The sequence below is a fragment of the Dromaius novaehollandiae genome, chromosome 16 (genome assembly GCF_036370855.1).
Source record: "Dromaius novaehollandiae isolate bDroNov1 chromosome 16, bDroNov1.hap1, whole genome shotgun sequence".
In the NCBI taxonomy this organism is placed as follows: domain Eukaryota; kingdom Metazoa; phylum Chordata; class Aves; order Casuariiformes; family Dromaiidae; genus Dromaius; species Dromaius novaehollandiae.
The window spans coordinates 5,411,075-5,423,974 of record NC_088113.1 but is presented as its reverse complement, the minus strand read 5'-3'; the positions used below and the strand labels follow the sequence as shown (position 1 = coordinate 5,423,974).

Sequence of the window (12,900 nt, the reverse complement as noted above, 5' to 3'; positions counted from 1 at the left end):
AGGCACTAGAGAGCTACCAGGAGAGCAAGGAAAGACAGAGGCTCCAGGAACGCACTGGGCAACTCAGAGGAGCAGATGGCTTCAGCGAGCCTCACTGAGGGTCCACATAAGTTCCGGTTCTCTGACAGTTCAAGCTTTGGCTCAGGCATCTGCAAAGTAGGGCTAAGGGGCTGCTCAGAGCTAAACTGTGGTAGGAAGGGAGGCTCTAAGGCTAGACACCTCCAGGGTAAGCAGCAACACCATGCTCTGCCTTCCTGCCCCAGGTGTCTCTCCAGCACTTGGGGACCATCAGAGATCAACAGAGCTTTATTATGGCCCTCAAAGGAAAGCACTGCAGCTGGCACTCCCATACCCTTGGCAATCCGTGCAGATACAACTAGGAGGAAAGGGGCAAGACAGGTAAGAAATCTCATCATGAGAGCTCCCTAAAGCTTGCACAGGCCCTAGTTCCTGGTGGGTTTGCACCAATCCTTGTCTGTTCTCAATAAGGGCCATAATGGATTTACAACCCACTCATCTAATTAACATCTTCCTCCCACTGCTCATGAACTGGGAATGGCTGGACTGGCTCTTTGTGCTGGAGCATCAGGAGAGGCACAGAAGGGCTCTGGACAGAGCACAAAGCAGCCCTGAAGAAGAAAGAATCAAAAATGGCTCCATCACTGACATGAGACAAAACCTCTTATTTGCTCAGAGGCAGTGGCAAAGCTCTCCCTCAAAGCTCAACCTGGCCTGGGGATACTTCCAAGGCAGGGAGAACTTTCACAGAGCTAGGGCCAGCAGAGAGATGGGACACAGCTGTGGGACCTCTTGGTTGAGCAAAAAGGCACACAGACAATCTCACAGAATCACACAATGATTGAGGTTGGAAGACACCTCTGGAGATCATCTAGTCCAAACTCCCTCCTCAAGCAGGGTCACCTAGAGCACATTTCCAAGGATTGTGTCCAGATGGCTTTTGACTATCTCCAGAGAAGGAGACTCCACAATCTCTCTGGGCAACCTGTTCCAGTGCTCTGTCACCCTCACAATAAAGAAGTTTTCTCATGTTCAGATGGAACTTGTTGCGCTTCCATTTGTGCCCGTTGCTTCTCATTCTATCACTGGGCACCACTGAAAAGAACCTGGCCCCATCCTCTTTACACCCTCCCCTCAGATACTTATACACATTGATAATATCCCCCCCTCAGCCTTCTCCAGGCTGAAGAGTCCCAGCTATCTCAGCCTTCCTTCATATGACATGCTCTAGTCCCTTAATCATCTCCATGGCCCTTCACTGGACTCGCTCCAGTAGTTCCATCTCTCTCATACTGGCGAGCCCAGAACTGGACACTACTTCAAGACCTCCTATAGGACCTGCGAGCTTCCTGGGCCAGAGATAAGACTTTTCTTGGTGCATTTTGGCTTTGCACATGCTAAGAAAAGTCCCCAACTACTAGCTGGTTGATGAGAGTAGGGACACAGCTCATTCATAAGGCAGCTCCATGGAAGACCAAGCAGGGCCTGCACAGCAGAGCTGCATCTTTGCCATTCAAATCCAGCCCCTCCTGGATCAGCAGAAATTCACAAAATGGTTGTTAGTGCCACGAGTTTGAGTGCTTGCTCCTGATGTGGGGCTCTGGCACACTTGTATTTATCCATTCTGGGATAACCATGCATTTGAGCTTCTCACTTCTAGTTGCATTAGGAGGCACAATACCTGCTCCACATGGCAAAATAAAAATAAAAATAAAAATAAAAAAAAACAAGGGGAACTTTCTCCCACAAGTCTGATGCCCTGAACCTCAGTGGGTCTCTGCTGTCAGGGGATGCAGAACTGGGTGCTGAAGCACTGAGCAGCCCTGCACCCCATCCATCATCTGTATACCTTGCCTGCCTGGCTTTCAGGGCCAGCTACATCTGCTCCCTAACAGAGTTGGGGCAGTAGTGTGACATTAGCTGTCCTCTCTAGAATGTCTCAGTCCCCCCTTGCCTTTGTTTGCCCTCTCCCCACAGGCCAGGGCAGCCTGCAGGTACTCTACCCGAACGAGTGGCTCTGGGACAGGAGTAACCTGCAGGCCAGGTGGGCCTACACGCGTGCACACATGGGGCTGCCAGGCACAGCTTCAGGCCACCAGGTGCCTGTGGGCCTGTCCCTCCAGCCTGCATCTCCCTCTGGCTCTGCACACTTCCAGCTCCCTCTGGGATCTCTCTGCTCCCCCTGCCCCAGCCATGATTCATTCTTTCCACACATCCTGTGCCGAGACTGACGTGGGGGAAGAGTTTACAGCTAAATGAGATGGGTACAGCTAGGACAGCTTGTTCAAAATGCACTTGGCTGGGACTCAAGGAGTCTCTTGGCATAATGAATTGGAAGTCAGCAAGGATTCCCCACTCCTTGTCCTAGGAGGTTTTCTGGCTTCCCTTTGAAGCACCGAACCTGGGTGTTTTGGGGGCACTGAGAAATGACAGTCATTTTCTCTGACTACAGCAAGAGCTACAGGCTCTGGCGGAGCTCAGCTAAGGTACCCCTCACCCTGGGACCCTGATCACAGCCATGACCCAAGGAAAGCCCATGGGCTTTCCATCATCTTTCTAGAGTGCTATCACAATTAAGCTACTCAGACATCCTCCTTCCTGGAGCACAGAACTTAACAGTATACATTAGGGAAACAAAGACAGGGGCTGATATGTCTGGGCTGAACGGAAACTAGACTGTTCAGCTGTATCTCAAATGCTCTACACACTGACCGTGGTGGAGATTTTCCACACAGTGGGACAGATGTGAGCATTAGGAGCAAGAAGAGTGAGCTGAGCTCCAGCCTCCCCTCCTTGATCCAGGCTGGAGGACAACAGCTAGGCTTGCCCTGCAGTCAGCAGTGAAAACAGTCACAGCCAGTGGTTTTGTTACATGCCATTTCTCAGAGCTCCCTACTTGTTCCAAGCAGGCATTACAACCAATCTGAAATACAGCAGCTGGCTGGAGCACATTTGTTAAATACACTCCAGCTTGCCAAGGGCAGATGTCAGTTGAGTCTCTTCAGGGGCCACATGCATGGATTTCCCTAGCCAGCACGGTCTTGAAGATGGATCACACCCGCTGCACAACATATCTCAGCCCAGTAATTGCCAAAGCAGAGGCTGTGGCCAACAGCCAGGCCCCAGGCCGAAAAGGGGAACAGGGAGCAGCGTGGGCAAGGTTCATGGAAGAAATCTTAGTGTCCACCTCCCCCCCCCCCCCCCCCCCCCCCAAAAAAAAAAAGCCCACTTGATGTCCTAGGACTTCAGGATGCTTGATCTTTCCAAAAACCTTGAGCAGAAGGGGAAAGGGACAGGAGGCATCCAGAATCCTGGACCAGTCTGCATGTGGCACCAACAACAGCTCCAAGCCCTCAGGACCACAGGTGGCCACATCCCCTTGTAGGTTCAAGCAGGAGACTCCCAAGAGCAGGTTTACATACTTTTTTTTAGTGGGGGCAGCTGTGCCCTATGGCATTTCCAGGCAAGCAAGAGTGCTGGGCCAAAGATGACCTCAGCATAACTGTGCAACTTCTCAGAACGATACAGTAGGGCTGAAGTGGGCTTGGAAGAGCCAGGGATACTAGAGCCCAGACCAGCCTTGCTTGGGAGGGCACCTTGAAGGACCCCGAATGCATGCCAGGACTTCATAAAAATTCCAGACAGGTTACTTTTTTCAGGTTTGTATGTCAAACTACAGCAGAGACAGCTTAATGCTCTGCTCCCTCTGCAGTCCTTTGCCAACAAACAGCCCTTGAAGGTGATGGAGACAAAAGAGCTGGCGTATCTGAGGCAGACTAGGAAGCTGGTAGTGCCAGCCCAATCCAGCTGTAAGAGGACATGCGTCCAGCAAAACACTCAAGTAGCTACTGAAGGCCAAGGTCTGAGTCAGAAAAATTTCTCCATTTTATTTTAGAAAGCCAGTTTAGGTTTGTTGCTGGACTACTGGCTGCCTCTGTAAGCCACAGCTCTGCCAAAACCCAGTCAGCAGTTAGTGCTGCCTTCCCCCAGGACATCCCATTGGGGCTCAACGCATCTGTCTGACAGCCCATCATGGAGCAAAGGAGGGCTACCCCTTGGGTCTCTCCTTTATATCCTAAAGGCTTTGCTTGGAGAGGCCCCAGACAAGAAGTTCATCCTCTAGTGAGTTTTTAAAGTCACATAATAAACTAGGCAGTCAAAATAGAGAATGAAAAACTTCCTTAAAAAAATGTGACAGCCACTTTCACTGGACAATAGCAAAGTACTTTAAACATTAGTTGATACTCAATCTTCCTTCCTCTTGGGGGATGAATTTTCATTTCCCAAGGTACCAAGATGTTTAGAGACTGGTCCCAAAAATCATATGGCACATCAATGGAAAAGCCAGAAGCTGAAACATTTGAACCTCATAGCTGCCCATCCTAACCATTCTGCTTCCCCACTGGCACCCCTTCACCTCAGTGCTGTATTTCTGCTGTTTCCTCTCTGCTTCAACAGCTTCTTTATGCCAAGTTGCAGCAAACTCTCAACTGAATATGGCCTGGGGCCTCTAAAGTGAGATTTGCAGTGCCAGGTTCCACCTTTGTGGCTCCCCACAGGACAAGAGGAGCATCCAGTGCTGGTGGCCGTGCAGCAGCAATTCTCTGGAGGCAAACCAAGTGCTTGCTTTGATAGCCATGTGTGCAGCAAGGGCAAATTACACACGCAGGGCAAAGCTTGCGGAATCAGCCCCTCGGATAAAGCAAGGGAGCTTCCTCACCCTGGAAACTCCCAAGCTAGCACTGCAGTGGAGACATCCACAGCTAAGAGCTTAGTAAGTCATTTGGGCAACACAATCATTTTAAAGCCTGATCTCTTCCCCTGCATCAGCATCCAAATGGGAGGCAGTGAACATTGCACATGGCCTTCTGGGTTTTTATAACATAATCCAAAGTAACACAAGATGCCTCAGGGACAGCTCAGGTCACTGCAGAACAGGTTTGAAATGCCTGGGGACCCTGGGATCCCAAACAGGACCAAGCTTTACATCTTATAAAGCTTGAAAGATGAACAACCAGCTCCCTGTAGCATGCAAGCTTTCAGGGAAAGTCTTAAAGACAGGACACTCTCACACAGTGATCTGCAATTTTCTGAGAAAGGGTTGCGTGGGGTTGCTTGGCCAGACTCTGCCTTGACTGCCTGTCCTAGCCAGAGCATGGGCACAGGGCAGATGGACAGACAATGTGATCAGACAGGCCTCCATGGAAAGAGCACAAAGGCTTCATGTGTGCCCTTGCACCTCTGCCAGGGCTGGCCACTGCCCCACTCTCCACCTGAGAAGCAGTTGCATTTGGGGAGCTACAAGTGATACTCCTGTACGCACAGCGGGGAAAGCCCTCAGGTTTTATTCCAAAATATGAAAGCAGTACCCAGACCCTGGCAGACTAACAAGTACCAAAATGATCTTTAATCCTAACCCCTCACTTTATTCCATTCACTCTGAAATTCTTGGCAACACTGCATTAAAGAGGCAGGAGCAGGCTCTTTATTGCCTTTCCGCCCTAATTGGAAACAGCTCCTAGCCAATGTGATTAGTGCATCATCCTTAATTAGCTCCAGACCATCCCCACAGGCCACAGAAAATACCAAATACCCAGCACCATTGTCACTGAAGGGTGGAAGTGGCTCTCACCCCTTAACATGGCAAAAGACTCTTTGGCCAGCTGCTGCCAGCAGCACCTGGACAGCAAGACAGCCCCAAGGCATCGCAGTCCTTGCAGAGTCTTCCGCCAAGCCCTTCTTTGGCTGGGATGCAACACAGACATCAGTGGATAAAGCTCCTAAGTTCTTCCAGGTTTTCAGAAAGCCCCTACTTTTGTTGCAGCAGATGTTTGCCCCATTTACACCAGGGGAACCAAGGTAGGCAGCCTCATGGAAGGGACCCAGATGGTCTCTAGAACTGGATTTAAGTTACAACTATCCTGCTGTCTAAGCAGTACCTGTAACTAGGCAGAAAAGGTGCCTACGGAATCCGTTTGGGCAGGAAGCAACTTCTGTGCACCTCCAGCGGCCAGGGCTGGTCAGAGCTCAGATGGATTCTTCTCTCTCATGCTGCATCTGCAAGACTTGTATCTGCTGAGGAAATGCTATATCTGCTGAGGAAATGCAGTCAGCTCTGAGGCAGAACAGGGCTCAGCAGCCCCTGGGCAGTGAGCACCCTGCGGGCTTGGGTGAGCCTACGTGCTCTGCCTTGTCCCGGGAGGCCTGCATGGTGCTCCTCAGGAGATGGGTCCTGTGCGGAGCCCAGGCTTCACCAGGAAGCAGGGCCCTGTGGGAGCACTGCAACTCAGTGAAGAGTCCAGCCACTCCCTTCCACATCTAGTTCACACGGCCTGCACGCTGTAACAGATCTTTGCACCTCACGTGAGGAAAGGTCTGGGGAGCATTCAGCAGTAGGGGAACCTCAGGACACCCAGGTTTCCCTCAGCTACTTGGTTTGCCTTGGCAAGGCCAGCAAAGTCCAGCCTCAGCTACTGCCCACGTATCAGATCCTTATGGTTAGGGCTTAATCGCCCCAAGATAGAAGAGAAATCAGTGGTACACTTAACCCTCTCCACAGGGAGAGCTAGCTCCGGCTGGGCCATCTCGGTCACCAGGTGCCCCAGCTGCTGCTGGCCAGAGCTAGGGACTGAGTGGATGGACAACGGCTTCACTACCCCCATACACACCCCATCTTCAGCCCTGACACAGGGGTGGCCAGTGCCACCAAGCTCTTTGGCATGAAAAGAGGGGTGCGGGAAGGGTCCAAGACCCAAGGCCTCCAAGCACCCCTCCTCCCAAGCAAGGGAGCAACTACAGCCTCCATCTGAAGCCGGCCTCTGCTGAGGAATGAAGTCCTGACTCAAGAGATGACCTGGCCTGTCTTAACCCTTCCTTGCCCTCGGCAGTGTGAGCAGAGGGAGGCTGCTATCACTTCGGAGCTCCTCTGCCACAGCCCTAGTGCTGTGGCTGTCTCCACTCTGCCTGGCTCCCAGCCACAGGGCTGGGTCACCTCCACGGCACAGCTCCAACCTTACTGGGCTTCTGCAGCCTGGCCATGCCCCTCACTTGGGATGGCAAGCCTATTCCAGGCCTGCTACTGCCAGCAGGGAGGGACGGCTTACAAGTGACACTCAGACAGCTTTCTTAAAGATCTAAGTTTATCAGAACTCCTCCAGAAAAGCCAACTATCAAATTCTTAAAACTTGTTGGAGGATATTGAATAAGAGTTAGAGTAAGACAACCATAATGCATTGAGGGTTCCCCCTCCCCCCCCCCCCCCCGAGACCTCTACACAATAGTTAGTTTTTCTGAGTCACTGTCACTGCAAATAACCCAGGGAACTAAAAATAGGCAAAAGAAACCACAACAAAGCCCTGTGATGTGCAAGGATCCCACTGGAGTGGGAGTCTCAGCTTCACAGTTATCAGGAATGGCAGATCCCAAGTCACAGGCTGCAGTAACAACACGTCTGCTTGGAAATGGCAGTGGGCTTCCTGAAACTTTCCATAACTACTGCGCAGCAGGAGGGATACTGATGACAAACAGCAGAAATGGTCCTTCCTCAGCAGAGCTAAGAAGATCCTGTGCAGTCATCACAACAGGCACTGGAGGTATAAATCAGGTGCACTCCTCCAACACACTTGGGAAAGGTTGTTTTCAGCTCATTTTACCAAATTAAGACATGTGCATCACAGGCTGCTCTCTCCCTGCAGTGTTAATCAACATCCTAAAATTGGCACTGAAACATGAAGAGAAGGAAACCTCCTGGATCAACCCCCTTCACCCCCTTAAAGTAGTTAGGATGAGATGTTTGGGAAGGAAATTAACTCCACAGGAACCTAAAGGTCACATCCAAGAAGCACTAGCATAATTGCCAGTGGCCATTGGGCACCAGTGGCTTTCAAACGTGGGTCTGTGGGCTGCAGAGCAGGCAGCCCCAAGCCTCACAGAAGAGGAGCGGCTCTGTGCAACACACCTAGGACACAAAGCGGACACATGAAGGCCCTGTCCCAGCCCAGCAGGGCTCAGATATGCAGCTCAGAGGGTGCCCTCTGCTCACCACCCCAAAAAAGGCCAGCAAGGCATCCTGGCACTGTTCTGTCCCTCACCAGCCAAGGGAAGGGAGCCAAGCTGTTTGTGGACTTGTACACCTCCAGGAGAGTTTTGCAGGGCTGGATTAACACAGCAAGTTGGGTACCGTTGGAGACATCTGCACCACAGCAGTGTTTATCCATTTGCCTCCCCAGCAGCCTGGGTTAAGGGGTTTCCCTGGGGGATCCCTGGCCACACCAGCACGATGGGCAGAACCAGACCCCGAGCCTGCTGCTGGCATGTGCAGACAGACTCCATCAAAGAGGCCGATTCAGGCTCAGAGCCTCTTCTGCTGCCTCATACTGAAGAATGGGAGGAGAAGGCAAGTAATAGAAAATATCAGAGGAAGAAGAGTCTTTATTGCTAGACTCTTACCATGAACAGGAAGCAACCTGTGGGGCTGTGATCACACTGACCATCTAGTTTCACCACCCAAACCAAGCAAAACTCCAGAGACAACCAGATCTCCCACACAGCACAGAAAGCACCCAGGTGCCAAGACAAGCTCTGCAAAAAGGGCCCATGCAGCTGGCAGCAATACAGGAAAGCTCCTTCCTCTGCCCTGCCCAGGAGTTTAATGTCACCAGTGTTCCCTACAGGCTCCTCCAAATCCCACCTGAAGGAGAGGGGCTTGAGGTTGCAGAAAGGGAGGGTGTTCCTCCTGGAGCTGGTGTAAACGTCTGGGCATTCACTTACGGCCTAATACATATTCAGTCCCTTGTCTAACACTGCTACAGGAAAGGTCATTGCCCCAAGGACAAATTTGATCTATTGCTGTTTGAAGCCCTTGAATACAACTATACAGAGCCTTGGGAAAAAAAAAAAAATCTTGGTGGCCAGCAGTATTTCAACAAGCAGGAATTTTAGATATGCCAGACATTGTCTTAAGAGTTTTTGGAAGCCCAGATGTTTTCCTCTCTCAGATGTACTAGGTAAAATATCACTAGGAGTGTGCATACATACTGAGAGGTGAACAGCCCAAAAGTTACACCCTATGTAAAGCACAGGGAGCTGAATACTAATTGGAAAGTTGGACTTCCATAACGCAGAAGCCGTGATTTCACCAGAAGGTCTGTTCTGAGCCTCCTTGGGGCCACATGTGTGTTGGCACAAGACTTGCCTGTGCAGGACACGCTGCCCAATTAGCACTAAAGAGCTCTTATCTAAGAGTTAGTGTCTCAGGTTTTTCCAGTCTTGGTACAAGCAGGTGATACTGGTTTAAGATTATTCTTGAACAAAAAGCTTCCACTTTTTTTCCCCTTCCCTTTGTATTCCTTCAGATAATCACTAATCTAATGCAAGCCCAGGTATTACTAATGGTGACAATGATTTTTAAAGCAGAAATCTTTCTGTCTGGAGAAAAAAAAGCAGAGGGGAAAAGTTTAGAGAAGTTTGTTCCTGGCTCTTTGGAAACCATTACTTTTTCTCCGCCAGGCTTAGCTTCTAATCACAGCAATACCTTGGCTAAATTCACAGCAGACAGCATTTAGCACTTGCTTGGCTCAGCCCTTGCTGGTGTCCATTGTCAGCAAGGGGTATTTCTGGTCCCAAGAACAACCTCCAAGCCAAGGTGCCCATGCCTTTGGTTAGGCTCTCTAAATAGGACTGTAGCGTGCCTTTATATATATATAAGAGGAAGCAAATTAAAAAAATGCAAGAGCAACAACACCCATTTTAACATGTTTCATTAAAAAGTTACACTCTATAGAGTCCAGCGGTCAGCTTTTCAGTTGAGGAGATCCCACAGATGGGAGCAGGTTGGAAAAAACCCACCTGGTCTCCAGGAACTTCTAGTCTTGGCCATCCCACTTAGGTACCTAGCTAAGAGGCAAAAAAAAATCTGGGGGGGAAGCAACCCCTCCGGGACTTCTGGCATTTTTGGTGTACCCCAAAGCAGATGGCTTTGGACAGGTAAGAAGAATAGCCTCCACTACATCTCAGGCTCACCACCCCAAAACACAGCTGCACTGCAGAGGTGTGTGGCTGCTGTGGTTGCAGTAAGCCTCTGTAGCACCAGGGAGGCCACAGCACCCATCTGAGCTTGCCAAGGCCTGCATCTTTCCTCACCTGGCCTGAGCAATACATGCTCACAGTTCCTTCTTCATAGTAGTTAAACTTAGTGACACATTCATGCACACGCCAAAACCTCATTAAAACTAACAGGATTTATGAACAAGCTTAAGTATTTTGCCAAATCAAGATGCAAAGATCTAGGTATTCAAAAAAACTTTTTTGCTGGAAGGCACTTAGTTAAATACAAAGTGGAGATATGTAAATACAAACAGCTATATTTACGTTCCATTTTCAAAAAGCAACATTTTTGACCAAAACAAATCCTTAATGAAAACAGTCAACTCTGAGCTCAGGTGGGAGATGCTTGTACATTTGAAACTTGCTGGGGGGGGGGGGGGAACACACCCACAGAATTTTTAGGTTGGATTTGCAAAGAGACACTGGTAAAGCAGATCTGTGAAACAGCTGTACAGATGCCAGAAAGATATTAAAATAACTTTCTATTTATGCAGCATGCCACAACCGGCACGATCCAATCTCAGGGCAGTCTGGCTGGCTATACATTAAACACTATTTGCCATCAGACGTTTTCCAGGCTCTCTCGGCGCTCCCCGCGCCCCAGCTCCCGGCCGGAGCTGCGCTCCTGCCCCGCGGCCCAGCGGCGGGGAGGGCAGCAGGCGGCGCGGGCTCGGCTGCCGGCGGCTCGCCCGGGCCCCGGGGTCACGGCGGGACAGCGCGCCGCCGAGCGGGGGGGTGCGCTGGCCTTGTGACGTCTCAATGTCATATGCAAATCCCGCACACGTCACTATAGCCTTCCAACGCTGCTGAGCCAATGGGAGCAGAGAGCAGCCTCGAATCTTAATCCGGGGATGAAGAAACAAACAACAGGCGCGGGGGGGGGGGGGGGGGGGCGCGCACCCCCGGCGCTGCCCCGCGGCGCCCCGGCCCCCGCTCCCCCCCCCGGCCCCGGGGAGGCGCCGCGCCCCCCTCCCCGCCGGGCGCTTCCGCTCGCCGCCAGCGTCCCGGGTCCCTGCTCGCCCGCCGCCCGGACACCGCCGCGCCTCCCACGGAGAAAGCAGACAAAAGGTCCCCGCTCGCCGCCGAGGCAGGCAGGGACGGGGCCGCCGTGCCTTATTTCTGCCCACCAAGCGAGCCTTTTGTTCAAAGCCGAGGGAAACCGCCGCCCTCTGTAATTAGGGGTTAACGGGGCGATCTGCCCTCAGCCCTGCCTTGGCGCCGCTCCCTCTCCCCATCGCTGCCGCCGAGCCGAGCAGAAGGGGGCCTCTGAGGTCAGCCGAAGCCTCTCCCCGCACGCACAACGCTCCTTTCCCTCACATCCCCCGACTTGGAAACGCGGCTTGCAAACGCCAAGAGGCCACTCGCCCTCCCCCGCCGCCCCGCAGTCCCCCGGGATTCCCCCTGCCCTGCCAGCAACCTCCCCACCGGTGTCCGCGAGGGGCACCGGCAGGGCCGGCCCCGCACGCCGGGGGGAGAGGTGGCCCCGTCTCCGCATCCCCCAAAGCATCAACAGAACGAAACTGCCCAAGGGCCCGGCCGAGGCCCCCCGAGGCCCCGCACGGCCGCGGCTCACGGAGAGCGACACTTACCTTGCCTTTAATGTCATCGACTGCTTTGTAAACAAGAACACCACGAGAAAGCCTCCGGGATTTTAAATAGAGTAAAGCACCAGCTTCAGGTAGAGTCTGTTGAGGTAGCTTTAATTGAAAACAACACGAGAAGAAAAAAAACCTGCGAACCAAAAACACCCCGAGGCGAGAAGGGCCAAGCGGCGGGCGCGCCCGGGCTGCCGCCACCACCGCCGCCGCCGTATCCTCCGGAACCGCTCCTCGCCCAGCTGGTCCCCGAGCAGAAATTAGAACGTTCAAACAGCTGATTGTGACGTCACAAAGGGGCCCGCCCGCCGCCGGCGGAGCAGCCGCCGCGGAGCAGCCAATGGGGAGCGGCGCCGGGCGGGGCGGGGCGGAGCCGGCGCGGCCCCACGTGAGCGCGGGGCGGGGGGCGGCGCTGCCTGCGGGAGGGCGCCGTGGCCGCCGGCTGCCGCGGTCGCAGCGGGCCCGCTGGGCACTGGGCTGAGGGCGGCCCGCGGTTCCTGTTTGTCCTCCTTCCCCCTGCCCGCCCAGCGCGGCCCCTGAGGGGGCCGGCCCTGCCCCCCGGGCGGCCCCGACTGGTGCCGGCTTCCCCGTTTCCCACGCCGTCGGGGCGCGGCACCGCCTGCCCGCCGAAGCACGGCGGGTCTGCTGGCTCGGCGGCTTGGCTAGCGAGCGGGGGGACAGGAGAGCCGTGGGGGGAGCCCAGGCCAAAGCTCTGCCCCGGCCGCTGGGGCAGAGCCTCCTCGTCGGGGTGCTCAGCCCTGGGGCAGAGGAGCAGGGATGCGGGAGCGAGCGGAGCTGGGTGGCACGAGGCTGGCGTCGAATGGTTGGCCCTGGAGCGCCTGGCCTTGGCTCCCAGTTTGGGTGCTGCCAGAGTGCCTGAGTGAGGATGCAACGGGATGCTCGAAAGCTTTAGGAATTCAACGGCAGACTCCATGGGAAAGGGATGAAGCGGCTCTGCAATAGCTGCTCTTGGAAAGGGAGGGAGCTAAGAGCAGGAAGAACATGGAGTCTATTTGAGGAAAGGAGACCTCCGGAGTCAGGAAGCAAAGGGAGTGGAGAGAAAGAGGAAATGCATCGAAAAAAGCACAGCTGAAGAAATGATCCCATCCCACTGCAGCCAGGCCGGTGTCGGGGAAGGCAGCAGCCCGAGGAAGCAGGGGGAGCCCGGAAGCGGTAGGGATGA

The 12,900-nt window shown here is 53.3% G+C and overlaps 1 protein-coding gene across 3 annotated transcripts in view; it reads right to left on the bottom strand.

Moving 5' to 3' along the window:
- Nucleotides 1–12,021, bottom strand: part of TP53INP2 (tumor protein p53 inducible nuclear protein 2) — a 37,100-nt gene extending 25,079 nt beyond the window's left edge. For all 3 annotated transcript variants that reach the window (XM_064521365.1, XM_064521366.1, XM_026100109.2), the window contains exon 1: nucleotides 11,712–12,021. The gene's annotated coding sequence lies outside the window, so the exon portion shown is untranslated. The remainder of the gene's footprint in view (nucleotides 1–11,711) is intronic.
- Between the last annotated feature and the right edge of the window lie 879 nt (nucleotides 12,022–12,900).